The sequence below is a fragment of the Balaenoptera physalus genome (assembly GCF_965194825.1).
Source record: "Balaenoptera physalus genome assembly, chromosome: X".
NCBI lineage: Eukaryota > Metazoa > Chordata > Mammalia > Artiodactyla > Balaenopteridae > Balaenoptera > Balaenoptera physalus.
In genome coordinates, this window is record NC_138903.1 from 57,335,070 (window position 1) to 57,353,346 (window position 18,277).

Here is an 18,277-nt window from a genome sequence, read left to right on the forward strand (position 1 = left end):
CCATCATCAAAAAATCTAGAAACAATAAATGCTGGAGAGGGTGTGGAGAAAAGGGAACCCTCTTGCACTGTTGGTGGAAATGTAAATTGATACAGCCACTATGGAGAACAGTATGGAGTTTCCTTAAAAAACTAAATGTAGAACTACCATATGATGCAGAAATCCCACTACTGGGCATATACCCTGAGAGACCATAATTCAAAAAGAGTCATGTACCACAATGTTCATTGCAGCTCTATTTACAATAGCTCGGACATGGAAGCAACCTAAGTGTCCAATGACAGATGAATGGATAAAGAAGATGTGGCACATATATACAGTGGAATATTACTCAGCCATAAAAAGAAACGAAATTGAGTTATTTGTAGTGAGGTGGATGGACCTAGAGTCTGTCCTACAGAGTGAAGTAAGTCAGAAAGAGAAAAACAAATACCATATGCTAACACATATATATGGAATTCAAAAAAATTGTTTCTGAAGAACCTAGGGGCAAGACAAGAATAAAGAACAGATGTAGATAATGAACTTGAGGATACGGGGATGTGGAAGGGTAAGCTGGGATGAAGTGAATGGGTGGCATGTACATATATACACTACCAAATGCAAAATAGATAGCTAGTGAGTAGCAGCTACATAGCACAGGGAGATCAGCTCAGCACTCTGTGTCCACCTAGAGTGGTGGGATAGGGAGTGTGAGAGGGAGACGCAAGAAGGAGGAGATACCGGGATATATGTATATGTATAGCTGATTCACTTTGTTATACAACAGAAGCTAATACACCATTGTAAAGCAATTATACTCCAATAAAGTTGTTAAAAAAAAAAGACACCAAGTCTTCCCCAAACCATCAAGGAGTTTGGGTCTTTTGAGCATTTGCTGCCCGTTCTCCTTGCTTGGCACCTTGCAATAACACTGTACTTTCCTTCACCACAACCCAGTATCAGTAGATTGGCTTTGCTGTACACCTGGCAAGAAGGCCCATGTTTGCTTCAGTAACACTACCTGGCAAGACATGTCTCATGCTTCCAGTCTATTATCCTTTATCAGGAGAAGATAGCCTGGAAGAATTGGCTCATCATTTTTAGAGAATTGCAAGATTGCAGAGAATGAAGAGTCCTCAGCAGTTATATTTTACATTTTACAGATTGGGAAACTGAGACAACAAATGAGGAAATAATTTGCCAATGTTCACACATTTACTCAGTGGTAGGGCTGGCTAAAAACCATGATGCCTAACTCCTATACCAATGTAATTTATACTAGGAGTGATGAGTGTCTAGTTGTGAATTCCCATGCACTGTAACACCATCATAGGGGAAATCTTTTATGATGGGTAGGGGACACTTTCTGACCCCTCTCAGACCACATCACAAAGGGAGAAGGCTTATCTTCACAGAAGCAGCTAGCTGTAGTGAAAATAGTCTGAGCATTGGGTCACAGAGATTCAAGTTCAAATGTTTTGTCAGCTACTTAGTAACTATGTAAATGTGGAGATGTTACCTAACTTCTCTGAGCTTTGGTTTCTTCATTTATAAAATAGTGCTAATAATAACTTCCTCTCAGAGTCATTGTGAGGATTAAATAAGATGATGTTTATCAACACCTAGCATAATTCCTTGTACAATTATGTACTCTGTATATGGTAGCTATTATTATTCTATCCTAGACAGTGGTTAATTCTGCCCACTCAAATCAAACAGGAGTTTTAGCATACTGGAATCCTGGTACCTGGGGAAAGATGGCAACTCCCACTTCTCTCACCAGCACTGTTATTTTGCTTTGGAAGAGGAAAAAAAATCCCAAGTCATTCCAAGGCCAACCCAAAGTGCATCTTTCTGCTACTGAAGATCACAGCTCCTCAGAGGACTGGTAGGACTGAAGAGTTGGAAATAAGTCACTGGGATTATATATAATTTTTATCTCTTAATTTAGACTGAGGAAAAGAAGTTCAAGCAGTGACATCATAACAGCACATCAGTATAAAAATTTAGGAGGAAGTGACATGTTCTTCACCAGGCCTGTCGGTTGGATCAGGAAAAGAGTCAGTGAGCACACATGAAAAGAACACAGTAATCAACTGGTCCAGAAACCTGGGTTTAAGACCTGGAGCTATCACTTATATGCTGCATAAGTTTTGAAAAGTTGGTTTATCCCAAAAGACCTTAGTTAGCTCAGTTTTCAAATGTGGAGGCTTGGACAAGATAGCAATAATAATCAGTTATGTCTATGCATTACATTCATACAAAACCTCTCGTTTAGTTCTAACACCCTCTAGATATAACTTTCTATTACCCTAAAAAGAAATGACACTAAATGAGGGTAGTAGGAATCAAGACACATGCCAAGAAGGCATTCAATGTGTGGAGACTATTGGATTAATCAGAGAGAGTTGTGGAACCTCCTTCCCAAATGGTCTTTATGTACAGATGAAAGACATGTAGGTCTGAAAAGTCAAGGGGAATCATGCTCTGAAAAGTAGGCAAAATGACTCTAGAAGGTTTTTTTTTCTGTCAAAGGGACTCCATGATTTCACAATTCTCTGCAATGATTAGGATCTCAGTCCCCAAGACTGGGATAGCTGACAATGAGATAACCTACAATGAGAAGTCCTCTTGCCTGTAAGTTAAGGCAAGTAAGCAGATTGACCTGAGACATGTCATTTCCTAAATACTGTAATATATCATCCACTGAGGCCTGGTTAGCACCGAATAAAATGTCAGCAGAAGACTGCTCCTTAGGCCCTCCCCACAAGGAAACAGGAGAAGCTGTCTCAACATAACTGAACTCTATTCCCTTAAGATCCATGATCTGGTTCTGAGTGAGTTTTCCTTCACACACCCTCTTGTATTTCTTAATCCTTCTTTCTCTGGATGATGCCAGCCAAACCTAAGGAAAGAGAAGCATCAGCTGGAGCAGACAGTAGAGTTGTGAACCTCAGAACTAGGCCACATTTCAGAGGCCTGTTGCAGGAGACCCTTTCCATCCATCTGTGGGCTGGACAGGGAGGGCGTATTGGGCTTTGCAGGACTGGAGACCCAAAATATGACCTAAGGCCTATGACTCATTTCCTTTCTCCCTCACTAACCTGACTGCTTTCTGATTACTTTCTCATGGTTCTGTGGAGAGAGCCAGGGCAGCATCAAAGGATAAATGAAATATGTGTTCGTGTTGGGTTTAACCTTTCTGTGAGTGCTTTCAGCAGAGTCTTCCAGAGGGACATTCTAGTGCTGCAGCCTAAGCCCAACATGGGAATCCAGAGAAGAAAAAGGGAGCCAACTCAAACTGGGGTCTGCCTTATTCCTCTGCTTTCTCATTTGATTTGTAGACACAATTCCTAAACTTCCAGGTTTGGTAGAAGGATTCAATAAGACAACAAATGTAAATAAAATTCCTAGCCTGGTGTATGATAGAGGCTCAATAAATGCTTATTTGCACCTCTACTCATAGAACTAGATAAACATTATGCATAGCTTCCGATAAAGCACAGAGAGTGGTATATTTGCTAGAGCATCAGAGTTGGAATCAGACAGCCCTAGAATTATGCCTGGTACCTAATTGGTGCTCAATAAGTATATGTAGATTGACTTACTGACCTAGGTTCTGCTGTTAACTTATCATGTAATCTTGAGCAAGTCACTTACCTTCTCTGGGACCTCAATTTTCCTATCTGTAATATGATGACAATAATCCTTGCAAAGCTTACCCCACAAAACAATTGAGGACCACATGAGAAAATGCATATGGAAGTGCTATGCACTTGTTAGAAGTAATTATGGTTGCAATTAAGGAATCTTGGTCAAAGAATTTCCCTGAAAAATGGTATAAACTTCAGATATACTTGACTAGCTAAGATTATATTGAGGGAGATGAGGAGGAAGGGACAGCCAGGAGAAACAAATCAATGATAATCCGAAGTTCTTGTTTTATCAATTTCATTGGAAATGTGATAGAGGAGACCTGGACATTACCGAGGATTAAAAGTACCCCAAAACAGAGATATGCCATTCTCCTTCCTCCTGAGGGGTTTTCCTCAAACATGAGAGTCAGTGTAGCACAGAGGTAATAGCATATATTCTGGAAACAGACAACCTAAATTGAAATCTAGGCCCTGTCATGTACCTTATATGTTAACTTGGGCAAGTCACTTGACATCTCTGTGACTTCGTTTCTTTAGCTGAAAATGCAACTGATAAGAATAGTACTTCTCTCATAGGTTGTTTTTGTGTGTTTGTTTTTATAATTTTTATTGGAGTATAGTTGATTTACAATGTTGTATCAGTTTCAGGTGTACAGCAAAGTGAATCAGTTATACATATACATATATCCACTATTTTTTAGATTCTTTTCCCATATAGGATATTACAGAGTATTGAGTAGACTTCCCTGTGCTATACAGTAGGTCCTTATTAGTTATCTATTTTATATATAGTAGTGTGTATATGTCAATCCCAGTCTCCCAATTTATCCCCCCCCTTTCCTCTTGGTAACTATAAGTGTGTTTTCTACATCTGTGACTCTATTTCTATTTTGTAAATAAGTTCATTTGTGCCATTTTTTTTACATTCCACATATGAGTGATATGATATGATATTTGTCTCTCTTTGCTTGACTTACTTCACTCAATATGGCAATCTCTAGGTCCATCATGTTGCTGCAAATGGCATTATTTCATCTTTTTTATGGCTGAGTATGAGTCCATTGTATGTATGTACCACATCTTTATCCACTCCTCTGTCGATGGACATTTAGGCTGCTTCTATGTCTTGGCTATTATAAAGAGTGTTGCAATGAATATTGGGGTGCATGTGTTTTTTTCAAATTACAGTTTTCTCTGGATATGTGCCCTGGAGAGGGATTGCTGGATCATATGGTAGTTCTAGAGTTAGTTTTTTAAGGAACTTCCATACTGTTCTGCATAATGGTTGTGCCAATTTTCATTCCCACAAACAGTGTAGGAGGGTTCCCTTTTCTCCACCCCTCTCCATCATTTATTTTTTGTAGATTTTTTAAAAAAATTTATTTTATATAGGAGTAGAGTTGATTAACAATGTTGTGTTACTTTCAAGTATACAGCAAAGTAATTCAGTTATACATATATATGTATATGTATTTTTCAAATTCTTTTCCCATTTAGGTTGTTACATAATATTGAGCAGAGTTCCCTGTGCTATACAGTAGGTCCTTGTTGGTTATCCATTTTAAATATAGCAGTGTGTATATGTCAATCCCAAACTCCCTATCCCTACCCCCACCCTTCCCTCTACCATAAATTCATTCTCTAAGTCTGTGAGTCTGTTTCTGTTCTGTAAATAAGTTCATTTGTATCATTTTTTTAAGATTCTGCATATATGATATGATATGATAGTTTTCTTTCTCTGTTTGACTTACTTCATTCAGTATGACAATCTCTAGGTCCATCCATGTTGCAGCAAACGGCATTATTTAATTTTTTTAATGACTGAGTAATATTCCATTGTATATATGTACCACACCTTCTCTATTCATTCCTCTAATGATGGACATTTATGTTGCTTCCATGTCTTGGTTATTGTAAACATTGTTGCAATGAACATCGGGGTGCATGTATCCTTTCGGACCATGTTTTTTCTCTGGATATATGCTCAGGAGTGGGATTGCAGGATCATATGGTAGCTCTATTTTTAGTTTTTTAGGGAACGTCCATACTGTTCTCCACAGAAGCTGTACCAAATTACATTCCCACCAACAGTGTTCCCTTTTCTATGCTTTCTCTCCAGTATTTATTGTTTGTAGATATTTATGATGAGGGCCATTCTGACTGGTGTGAGGTGATACATCATTGTACATTTGATTTGCATTTCTCTAATAATTAGTGATGTTGAACATCTTTTCATGTGCTTTTTGGCCACCTGAATGTCTTATTTAGAGAAATGTCTATTTAGACCTTCCTAAAGATGCTACCAAAAAATTCTAGGGCTCATCATTGAATTCAGTAAAGTTGCAGGATACAAACTTAATGCACAGAAAACTTGCATTCTTATACAGTAACAACAAAAGATCAGAAAGAGAAATTAAGGAAACAATCCCATTTACCATTGCATCAAAAAGAATAAAATACCTAGGAATAAACCTACCTAAGGAAGCAAAAGACCTGTACTCTGAAAACTATAAGATGCTGATGAAAGAAATCAAAGATAACACCAACAGATGGAGAGATATACCATGTTCTTGGATTGGAAGAATCAACATTGTGAAAATGACTATACTGTCCAAAGCAATCTACAGATTCAATGCAATCCATATCAAATTACCAAGGGCACTTTTCACATAATTAGAACAAAAAATGTTTACAATTTGTATGGAAACACAAAAGACTCTGAATAGCCAAAGCAATCTTGAGAAAGAAAAACGGAGATGGAGGAAACAGGCTCCCTGACTTCAGACTATACTACAAAGCCACAGTCATCAAAACATTATGGTACTGGCACAAAAACAGAAATATAGATCAATGGAACAGGATAGAAAGCCCTGAGGTAAACCCACACACTTAATCTGTGACAAAGAAGGCAAGAACATACAATGGAGAAAAGACAGTCTCTTCAATAAGTGGTGCTGGGAAAACTGGACTACTACATGTGAAAGAATGAAAATAGAACACTCCCTAACACCATACACAAAAATAAACTCAAGATGGATTAAAGACCTAAATGTAAGGCTGGATACTATAAAACTTTTAGAGGAAAACCTAGGCAGAATTCTCTCTGACATAAAATGCAGCAATATATTTTTGGAAACATCTCCTAGAGTAATGAAAATAAAAATAAACAAATGGGACCTAATTAAACTTAAAATCTTTTGCACAGCAAAGGAAACCATAAACAAAATGAAAAGACACCTCACAGAATGGGAGAAAATATTTGCAACCGAAACGACTGACAAGTGATTAATCTCTAAAATATGCAAACAGCTCATGCAGTTAAATAAGAATAACAACAACAACAAAAAACAATCAAAAAATGGGTGAGAGATCTAAATAGACATTTCTCCCATAGACTGCTATTTGGCTTAAAAGAGTTAAGACATGGAAATGTTATGACTTGTGCCTGGAACAGAGTAAGCAGTATAGAAATTCATTGTTCGCTAATATTAGTATTACGTAGCAATGCCATCATTTTTAGGAGCGTGTCACGAGAATTGTGACCCTTTTCTTAGCTTCTGCTTTTCTGACTCCTTGAAAGGCCTTTTAATAAATGCTGCTTCACAAAGTTCAAGTCCTCCAACTCTTCAATGGCTTTCTATGCCCCTGCCTACTTGCAGTTATAAAACAAACAAATAAAAATATTTACAACCAAACCACCCATCTTTCCTGACCTTCCTCCTTCTCCTCTTCCCTGAATTAATATCAAAGTTAGTTTTCAATGAAACTACCAAAGCAAACCTCTTAGTAGGCTTTGAAACACCAACCAGTCTATCATTTACAAGAAATCACTCAAAATCAAATCAAGACCACACTAAAGTTAGTATTCCACCTCTTGTCAATTCCATTGCTCTTTCCCCTGCCGTGCAAAGCATCCTCTTTCTGTCTTCTCTCAAAAAAGTGTCATCCTCACACAGAATGGAGAACAAGGTCAAAGATCAAGGAGAGAGGAAAAATAGATGGTAACGTATCAAACCAGGACTGATCGGAAGCATTGCACACGCTGAGGGCCCACTTCAAAAAAACTCTAGATCAGGCATTGAACTCTGTCTGACAGCCAACAACACAGAACTCAATATACCTTGGAAATCATCCTGCTAATGCCTTGTCACATTAATTGACAAACAAGGAATCTGAGACCCACTGAAAAGAGGCTCAATGATTAAGCAGAAGAGCTGGGATGATATCATTTTATGCATTTCATTCTCATTTACTGAACACCCATGCTGTCTCAGGCACTAGATTAGCTTCTTGATCTATTTTATTTTATTTTCAACATAGCCCTGTGAGGTAGGTACTAGATGGAAAGGCCAATTGATCTCCATTTTATAGATGAACAACTGAGACTCAAAGATGGTTAGAGACATGTCTCAGATCACTTAATCATCACTCAAACCTCCTCCCTTCCAGAGAAATGTGCTCTCCACCACACCATAATGTCTCAAGGAGGAAATAATACCAAGTGCAGTGACCAGAGGAGCCTTTTTGACGAGTGTCTGCAGAAGCCAGTCTTCTAGACAACCTCTGAAATTCATAGCTGTGAACTGCATCACTGATATGAGCTGCTACTGTGCCTTCCCTGATAGATGCAGGTCCAGCAAACTGCCAGAATTATTTCCATGGGTAACACGACTCACACTTATTTCAGGGGTTCTCAAGGTATGTTCCAAGGACCAACTGCACCAGAATCACCTGAGAGGCTTATAAAACATGCAAATTCCTGTCCACACCCCAGACCTACGGAATCTGAATTTCACTGGGTGTGGTGGTGAGGGGAGAGAGTCTAAGAATCTGTATGTTTAAGAAGCATGCCAAGTGCTCTAATGAATATTAAGGAATGACACCCATTCCTTTAGCAATATAATTACTGCTAACTTTCCCAAGCAGTGACTAAGACGATGAAGTGAAAATTCAATAATTTATTAATGTATGAAATATTTACTCATAACATAAACTAGTTTCTGTGAGATAAAGAAGTTGTCCCCACTCTCAAGGGGCTCATTGTCTAAGTGGGTGAGAGAGATAATGACAATATAGTGGGATAAGTACTAGGTCAGAGGTGTGAACAAAGACAAAGGTGATCTAAGCCTACATAGACTGGATTATGGAATGCTTCTTGGAGGAAAATACCCAAGATTCTCTTAAAGAATGAGTAGGAGAGAAGCAATACATATAGAAAGGTGTTCTAGGCAGAGAGATCAGCTATAACGTTCTAGAACTGTTATTTAGTCTGATCAGATAATATACTGTGCCCGGAACATCAACAACAAATAGTATCAATTAGTACTATTGTTCCTACTATTACCAGATAACCAGTGGCAGAAAGAGGAGTGACCTTCCTGGAAATCAGGAGACCTATGCTGGAGTCTTGGCTCTGTCACTTTGGTAATATTTGACCTTGAACAACACATTTCTTGTCTTTGGTCTTCAATATGCACATCTGTGAGACAGCATTTTATTCCTTAATTCAACAAATATATACTGATCACCTATTACATGTCAGGCACTATGCTAGGTGCTGGAGAGGCAGTGATAAACAATAAAGGTGAAGACAAACAAGTTACAGTAACAAAGTATGATGATTAGTCTAAAAGAAAGGGGTTACAGGAATAAATGGCAGCATGTGACAAGGGACACAGTAATGGCTTGATCAAATGGGAAAACTGGATATGAAAATCCTCTAAAAGCCATCACTATGCAAATAAAAATGATTCTGTTAAATGTAGCTATTAGAAGTGTGGAGGAGAGTTGAATCACCATACATCTCAACTTTTTAAACCCATAAACTCCTCACTCTAACTTCTGGGTAGTCTCCATCTGAATATAATTTTGCCCCAATTTCCTTTTAGTAAGTATTCCAAATATATTTCTTCAAACTACATTCCTCCTGTCTATTCAGATTCACTCCCTTACTCTAAAGAATTCCTGAGAGCATAGTATATGTTTGTAGAAAATAGAAATGGGCTCCTGACACTAGACCAAGGATAAGGAATCAATTCTAATCTGGTGTTCCTGGAGGAAATCCTTTACCCTCCTTGGGCTTCATTTTCCCCATCCGAAAATGGGAATTAGTGTCTACCACATGATGTCCTATGTTCCTTATAACACTTCCATTTGATAAAGACCTCTGCTTCCTCTGGCATGGTGAATAATGAAGAATGATAGCTACATGTATGAAGGGATAAGATATATTTATCTGTGCTGACTAGGAGGGGCATCAGTCCAGGAGTGGGCCCTGCTTGGGAATATCAAGGCAAGCCCAGACTGTTTGGCACTGATGAGTTAGTGAGCCCCATGCTAGAGTGCTCCCTATGGTGAGCCCAGAGCAGAGAAAGATAGGAGGCCTGTCTCTGGGCAGATCCTCCAGGATCATGTTCATCAGAATTCAGGTGCTTGGGCCTAACAGAAAACATCAAAGAGCTGTGGCATCCAGAACACGTCAGTTCAGCAATGCTGAGTGTGCATACCAAGAATCCAAGAGCACAGAAGAATGAAAACTACTGGGTATTTGATCCTCATTCTGTGCTAAGTTCTTCACAGAAACTCAGGTTTGGTTACCCTTTTTCATCCATCAGACTTTGGAAAAATTCATTTGTTCATTTATACGACACATATTTATTCAACATCTGCTCTGTGACAGGCACTGTTTTGAGTACTGGAAATACAATAGTGAACGACCCAGAAAAGTCCCTGCAGTCATAAGTATACACAGAAAATGAAAATAAATACCTAAACACATAAGCAAATGATAAAATGTCAAATAGCAATAAACACTATGGAAAACACAATGAAGTAATGAACATGAAGTAATGGGATAGAGGCCAGGGTTAGATTACACAGTTTGGTTGGAAAGGTCTCTCCAGGGAGAGAATGTTGAAGCTGAGACCGGAAAATAGAAGACAAAACCAGTCATGTTAAGAGTTCCAGAAAGGGAGAATTTTAATGCACAGACCCTAAGGTTGAAATGAGCTCGTTTGTATTTAAGGATCAGAAAGAATACCAGTGTGTCTGGAGAGCTATCAGCAAAGGGGAGGGCATTATGAAAGGAAATCAGAGAGGCCTAGGCCATGCAGGACTTTGTGAGCTAATATAAAGACCATGGTTTTTATTCCAAAAGCAATGGTGGAAAAGACACTATAAGGTTTTTTTTTTAATTTTTATTAAAGTTGATTTACAATGTTCTGTTAGTTTCTGCTGTACAGCGAAGTGCATCAGTTATAAATATACATATATCCACTCTTTTTTAGATTATTTTCCCATATAGGCCATTACAGAGTATTGAGTAGAGTTCCCTGTACTATACATTAAGTCCTTATTAGTTATCTATTTTATTTATAGTAGTGTGTATATGTCAATGCCAATCTCCCAATTTATCCCCCCCTTTCCCCACTCATAACCATAATTTCTTTTTCTACATGTGTGAGACTGAGCTAGATCCAAACACCTAGGTTACAATGCAGGCTATGATGACCTTGGGTAATAAGAGTTGCCATTTTCTTAATGCTTACTCTGTGTCAGGTCCTTTAAATTCATTATTGCTAATTACACATAATCCTCACAATAGCTCTATGAGGAGGCAAAGCAGAGATTCCTATTCAACATATAAAAAAGCCAAAAAGGAAAGTGACATGACCAAGGTTACTCATCTAGCAAGTGGCAGAGGTGGAGTTTGAACTCTACTCTGCCTAGCTCCAAAGGCACTCAGGTCACATTGCTCTCCTTCCCTTCTTTGGGCTTCTAAGTGTGTGACCTTAGGCAAGTAATTTCACCTCTCTGATTATCAATTCCCTAATCTCCAAACTGGGGGTATTAACTTATACCTCGCAGGGTTATTATGAAGACTGAAAAGAATATGCATAAAGTGCTTCAGCACAGTAGGTACTCAGAAAAGTTTAGCCATATCATTAGATTATTATTAAATGTAAACTATATTATTTGAACAGCCATGGTTACAGTCTAATCCCCCCCTTTACAATGCCAGACACGAGATCTACCAGAATCTTCTAATCCCCACACTTCCTTTCTGGATAGGAGATTGCAAGGTTATCCCAAGATTGGCTAGGTCATTCAGCAGCAATTCCTGGAAAATCTAAAGTTGGACAGAGTAAGAGCCAGCATCTCACCTGACAAAGTAGGTCATGATGAAGACTGGGAGGTATGGGCCTGGGTATGGACTGCTACTGGTTGCGGGTCATTCTGTCACATGGGGATTACACTTAAAATACAAGCTTCCTTGTAGTACACAGTCAGCAGGAAGCAAAATGAGCTTTCTCCCAAAATCACCAAAGGACTCCTGGAAGGACAAGTGAGTGATAAAGTGTGGGGACCCATTTAATGGTTGCCTATTATCAGCCAATAAAGAAACATCTCTCCATTTCTCCAGCTCTTCATCCCCTGGAATCTAAAATTCTACTCTCTGCTTTTATGAGTTTGAATTTTTTACATTCCACATATAAGTGAGATCCTGCAGTTTTTGTCTTTCTGTGTCCGTCTTATTTCATTTAGCATAATGTCCTTTGGGTTCATCCATGTTGTCTCAAATGGCAACTCAGTAGCAAAAATAAATAAATAAATAACCTAATTTTTAAAAATGAGATGAGGATTTGAGTAGATATTTCTCAAAAACAAAAACAAAACAAACATACAGGGACTTCCCTGGTGGTCCACTGGTTAAGACTTCACGCTCCCAATGCAGGGGCATGGGTTCAGTCCCTGGTCAGAGGACTAAGATCCTGCATGCTGCACAGTGCAGCCAAAAAAAAAAAAAAAAAAAAAAAAGACGTACAAATGGCCAACAGGTAAAGGTGCTCAGCATAAATAATCATCAGGGAAATGTAAGTCAAACCACAATGAGATATCACCTCATACCTGTTAAGTTGGCTGTTATAAAAAAGACAATTGATAACAGGTTTTGGCAAGGATATGGAGAAAAGAGAACCCTTGTGCACTGTTTGTGGGAATGTAAATTAGTACAGTCACTGTGAAAAATGATAGAGGGTCCTCAAAAAATTAAACATAGAACTACTATATGATATAACGGTCCCATTTCTGGATGTATATTTGAAGGAAATGAAATCAGTATTTAAAGGAGATATCTGTACCCCATATTTGTTGGGACATTTTTCACAGTAGCCAAGATATGGAAACAACCTACATTTCTGTTGATGGATGAATGTATAAAGAAAATTCGGTATATATATATATATATATATATATATATATATATATATTTACACACACAATGGATTATCATTCAGATGTAATAAACTACCTTCTTATGCAGAACTCTATTCAATGAAAGATATGAAGAGAAACAGAGCAGAATAGAGACCAGAAACAAATTCAAGAACATATGGGAATTTATTCAGTGATAAAGGTAACATTTCAAATGAGTGTGAAGAAGGATGGATAGGCTATCCAATAAAGATGCTTGAACATTTACCTATTAATCTGGGGGGAAAAGTTAGGCACTTACATATTACAACAATCACTAAATCATCTCATCTTTAATACAAAATAAATACTGTTGTATTAAACATGAGAAAACAAATGAGATAAAAAAACAGTAAAAAATATACTAGGGGAATATAAAGGAGAAGAATATTATAATCTTGGAGTGGGACAGCCTTCATAAGTAACACAAACCAAGGAGACATAAATTCTTCAAACTATACATTTGACTACATAAAGATTAAAACCAGAATTTTGAAAATAAGCAACAGACCAGAGACTCAAGTTCCAATGTTATTCAGAGAGAAAGGATTGATATCTAAAATAGGCATAGAGAGCTTAGGAATTAGAAAAGAAAAAGTAAAAATAGAGAAAAAGAAATTCACAGAAGAACAAATACAAATGGCCAACTAACATAAGAGAAGAAGCTCAAGTGCACTAGTAATCAAGAAAATGTAAATAAAATCAACAATGAGATATCATTTTCATTTTTTATTATTTTATAATTTAATTTTTATTTTCTCTTGGAGTATAGTTGATTTATAATGTTGTGTCAGTTTCAGGTATACAGCAAAATGATTCAGTTATACATATACATATATACATTATTTTTCAGATTCTTTTCCCATATAGGTTATTATAGAATACTGAGTAGAGTTCCCTGTGCTATACAATAGATCGTTGTTGATTATCTATTTTATATGTAGTAGTGTGTTTAAGTTAATCCCAACCTTTATCCCTACCCCCCATGTTTTCCCCTTTGCTAACCATAAGTTTATTTTCAAAGTCTGTGAGTCTCTTTCTGTTTTGTAAATAAATTCATTTGTATGATATTTTTTGGTCCCACATATAAGCGATATCATACAATATTTCTTTCTCTTTCTGACTTACTTCACTTAGTATGATAATCTCTATGACCAACCATGTTGCCACAAATAGCATTATTTGATTCTTTTTTTTTTGTAGTTTCTGCTTTATAACAAAATGAATCAGTTATACATATACATATGTTCCCATATCTCTTCCCTCTTGCATCTCCCTCCCTGCCACACTCCCTATCCCACCCCTCTAGGTGGTCACAAAGCACCAAGCTGATCTCCCTGTGCTATGCAGCTGCTTCCCACTAGCTATATATTTTACATTTGGTAGTGTATATATGTCCATGCCACTCTCTCACCCTGTCACATCTTACCTCTCTCCCTCCCCATATCCTCAGGTCCCATTTTCTAGTAGGTCTATGTCTTTATTCCCATCTTGCCACTAGGTTCTTCATGACCTTTATTTTTCCTTAGATTCCATATATATGTGATAGCATACTGTATTTGTTTTTCTCTTTCTGACTTACTTCACTCTGTATGACAGACTCCAACACCATCCACCTCACCACAAATACCTCCATTTCATTTCTTTTTATGGCTGAGTAATATTCCATTGTATATATGTGTCACATCTTCTTTATCCATTCATCTGATGATGGACACTTAGATTGCTTCCATGTCCTGGCTATTGTAAATAGAGCTGCAATGAACATTTTGGTACATGACCCTTTTTGAATTATGGTTTTCTCAGGGTATATGCCCAGTAGTGGGATTGCTGGGTCGTATGGTAGTTCTATTTTTAGTTTTTTAAGGAACCTCCATACTGTTCTCCATAGTGGCTGTATCAATTTACATTCTGACCAACAGTGCAAGAGTGTTCCCTTTACTCCACACCCTCTCAAGGATTTATTGTTTCTAGATTTTTTGATGATGGCCATTCTGAAAGGTGTGAGATGATATCTCATTGTAGTTTTGATTTGCATTTCTCTAATGATTAATGATGTTGAGCATTCTTTCAGTTGTCTGTTGACAATCAGTATATCTTCTTTGGAGAAATGTCTATTTAGGTCTTCTGCCCATTTTTAGATTGGGTTGTTTGTTTTTTTGTTATTGAGCTGCATGAGCGACTTGTAAATCTTGGAGATCAATCCTTTGTCAGTTGCTTCATTTGCAAATATTTTCTCCCATTCTGAGGGTTTTCTTTTCATCTTGTTTATGGTTTCCTTTGCTGTGCAAAAGCTTTTAAGTTTCATTAGGTCCCATTTGTTGATTTGTGTTTTTATTTCCATTTCTCTAGGAGCTGGGTCAAAAAGGATCTTGCTGTGATTTATGTCATAGAGGGTTCTGCCTATGTTTTCCTCTAAGAGTTTGATAGTGTCTGGCCTTACACTTAGGTCTTTAATCTATTTTGAGTTTATTTTTGTGTATGGTGTCAAGGAGTGTTCTAATTTCATACTTTTACATGTACCTGTCCAGTTTTCCCAGCACCACTTATTGAAGAGGCTGTCTTTTCTCCACTGTATATGCTTGCCTCCTTTATCAAAGATAAGGTGACCATATGTGCGTGGGTTTATCTCTGGGCTTTCTATCCTGTTCCATTGATCTATATTTCTGTTTTTGTGCCAGGACCAAACTGTCTTGATTACTGTAGCTTTGTAATATAGTCTGAAGTCAGGGAGCCTGATTCCTCCAGCTCCATTTTTCATTCTCAAGATCGCTTTGGTTATTCGGGATCTTTTGTGTTTCCATACAAATAGTGAAATTTTTTGTTCTAGTTCTGTGAAAAATGCCAGTGGTAGTTTGATAGGGATTGCATTGAATCTGTAGATTGCTTTGGGTAGTAGAGTCATTTTCACAATGTTGATTCTTCCAATCCAAGAACATGGTATATCTCTCCATCTATTTGTATCATCTTTATTTTCTTTCATCAGTGTCTTATAATTTACTGCATACAGGACTTTTTTCTCCTTAGGTAGGTTTATTCCTAGATATCTTATTATTTTTGTTGCAATGGTAAACTGAAGTGTTTTCTTAATTTCACTTTCAGAATTTTCATCATTAGTGTATAGGAATGCAAGAGATTTCTGTGCATTAATTTTGTATCCTGCTACTTTATCCAATTCATTGATTAACTCTAGTAATTTTCTGGTAGCATCTTTAGGATTCTCTACGTATAGTATCATGTCATCTGGAAACAGTGACAGCTTTACTTCTTCTTTTCCAATTTGGACTCCTTTTATTTCTTTTTCTTCTCTGATAGCTGTGGCTAACACTTCCAAAACTATGTTGAATAATAGTGGTGAGAGTGGGCAACCTTGTCTTGTTCCTGATCTTAGTGGAAATGGTTTCAGTTTTTCACCATTGAGGACGATGTTGGCTGTGGGTTTGTCATATATGGCATTTATTATGTTGAGAAAAGTTCCCTCTTTGCCTACTTTCTGCAGGGCTTTTATCATAAATGGGTGTTGAATTTTGTCAAAAGCTTTCTCTGCATCTATTGAGATGATCATATCGTTTTTCTCCTTCAATTTGTTAATATGATGTATCACGTTGATTGATTTGCGTATATTGAAAACGCCTTGCATTCCTGGAATAAATCCCACTTGATCATGGTGTATGACCCTTTTAATGTGCTGTTGGATTCTGTTTGCTAGTATTTTGTTGAGGATTTTTGCATCTATGTTCATCAGTAATATTGGCCTGTAGTTTTCTTTCTTTGTGACATCTTTGTCTGGTTTTGGTATCAGGGTGATGGTGGCCTCGTAGAATGAGTTGGGGAGTGTTCCTCCCTCTGCAATATTTTGGAAGACTTTGAGAAGGATAGGTGTTAGCTCTTCTCTAAATGTTTGATAGAATTCGCCTGTGAAGCCATCTGGTCCTGGGTTTTTTTTTGTTGGAAGATTGTTAATCACAGTTTCAATTTCAGTGCTTGTGATTGGTCTACTCATATTTTCTATTTCTTCCTGGTTCAGTCTCGGCAGGTTGTGCATTTCTAAGAATCTGTCCATTTCTTCCAGGTTGTCCATTTTATTGGCATAGAGTTGCTTGTGGTAATCTCTCATGATCGTTTGTATTTCTGCAGTGTCCGTGGTTACTTCTCCTTTTTCATTTCAAATTCTATTGATTTGAGTCTTCTTCCTTTTTTTCTTGGTGAGTCTGGCTAATGGTTTATCAATTTTCTTTATCTTCTCGAAGAACCAGCTTTTAGTTTTATTGATCTTTGCTCTTGTTTCCATCATTTTTCTTTCATTTATTTCTGATCTGATCTTTATGATTTCTTTCCTTCTGCTTGCTTTGGGGTTTTTTTGTTCTTCTTTCTCTAATTGCTTTAGGTGCAAGGTTAGGTTGTTTATTTGAGATGTTTCCTGTTTCTTGAGGTAGGCTTGTGTTGCTATAAACTTTCCTCGTAGAACTGCTTTTGCTGCATCCCATAGGTTTGGGGTCGTCGTGTCTCCATTGTCATTTGTTTCTAGGTATTTTTTGATTTCCCCTTTGATTTCTTCAGTGATCACTTCATTATTAAGTAGTGACGTATTTTTTACAGATCCATGTGTTTGTATTTTTTACAGATCTTTTCCTGTAATTGATTTTTAATCTCATAGCTTTGTGGTCAGAAAAGATACTTGATACGATTTCAATTTTCTTAAATTTACCAAGGCTTGATTTGTGACCCAAGATATGATCTATCCTGGAGAATGTTCTATGAGCACTTGAGAAAAATGTGTATTCTGTTGTTTTTGGGTGGAATGTACTATCAATATCAGTTGTCCATCTTGTTTAATGTTTCATTTAAAGCTTGTGTTTCCTTATTTATTTTCATTTTGGAAGATCTGTCCGTTGGTGAAAGTGGGGTGTTAAAGTCCCCTACTATGATTGTGTTACTGTCGATTTCCCCTTTTATGGCTGTTACTATTTGCCTTATGTATTGAGGTGCTCCTATGTTGGGTGCATAAATATTTACAATTGTTATACCTTCCTCTTGCATTGATCCCTTGATCATTATATAGTGTCCTTCTTTGTCTCTTGTAATAGTCTTTATTTTAAAGTCTATTTTGTCTGATGTGAGAATTGCTACTCCAGCTTTCTTTTGATTTCCATTTGCATGGAATATCATTTTCCATCCCCTCACTTTCAGTCTCTTTGTGTCTCTAGGTTTGAAGTGGGTCTCTTGTAGACAGCATATATATGGGTCTTGTTTTTGTTTCCATTCAGCCAGTCTGTGTCTTTTGGTGAGAGCATTTAATCCATTTACATTCAAGGTAATTATCGATATGTATGTTCCTATTCCCATTTTCTTAAATGTTTTGGGTTTGTTATTGTAGGTGTTTTCCT

At 37.3% G+C, this 18,277-nt stretch overlaps 2 long non-coding RNA genes across 2 annotated transcripts in view; one reads left to right on the forward strand and one right to left on the reverse strand.

Moving 5' to 3' along the window:
* Positions 1-14,295, reverse strand: part of LOC309651895 — a 521,021-nt gene extending 506,726 nt beyond the window's left edge. Inside the window, exon 1 of the long non-coding RNA XR_014258445.1 lies at positions 6,003-14,295. This is a non-coding gene — a long non-coding RNA (uncharacterized lncRNA). The remainder of the gene's footprint in view (positions 1-6,002) is intronic.
* Positions 1-18,277, forward strand: part of LOC309651893 — a 535,213-nt gene that overhangs the window by 188,035 nt on the left and 328,901 nt on the right. The window lies entirely within an intron of this gene.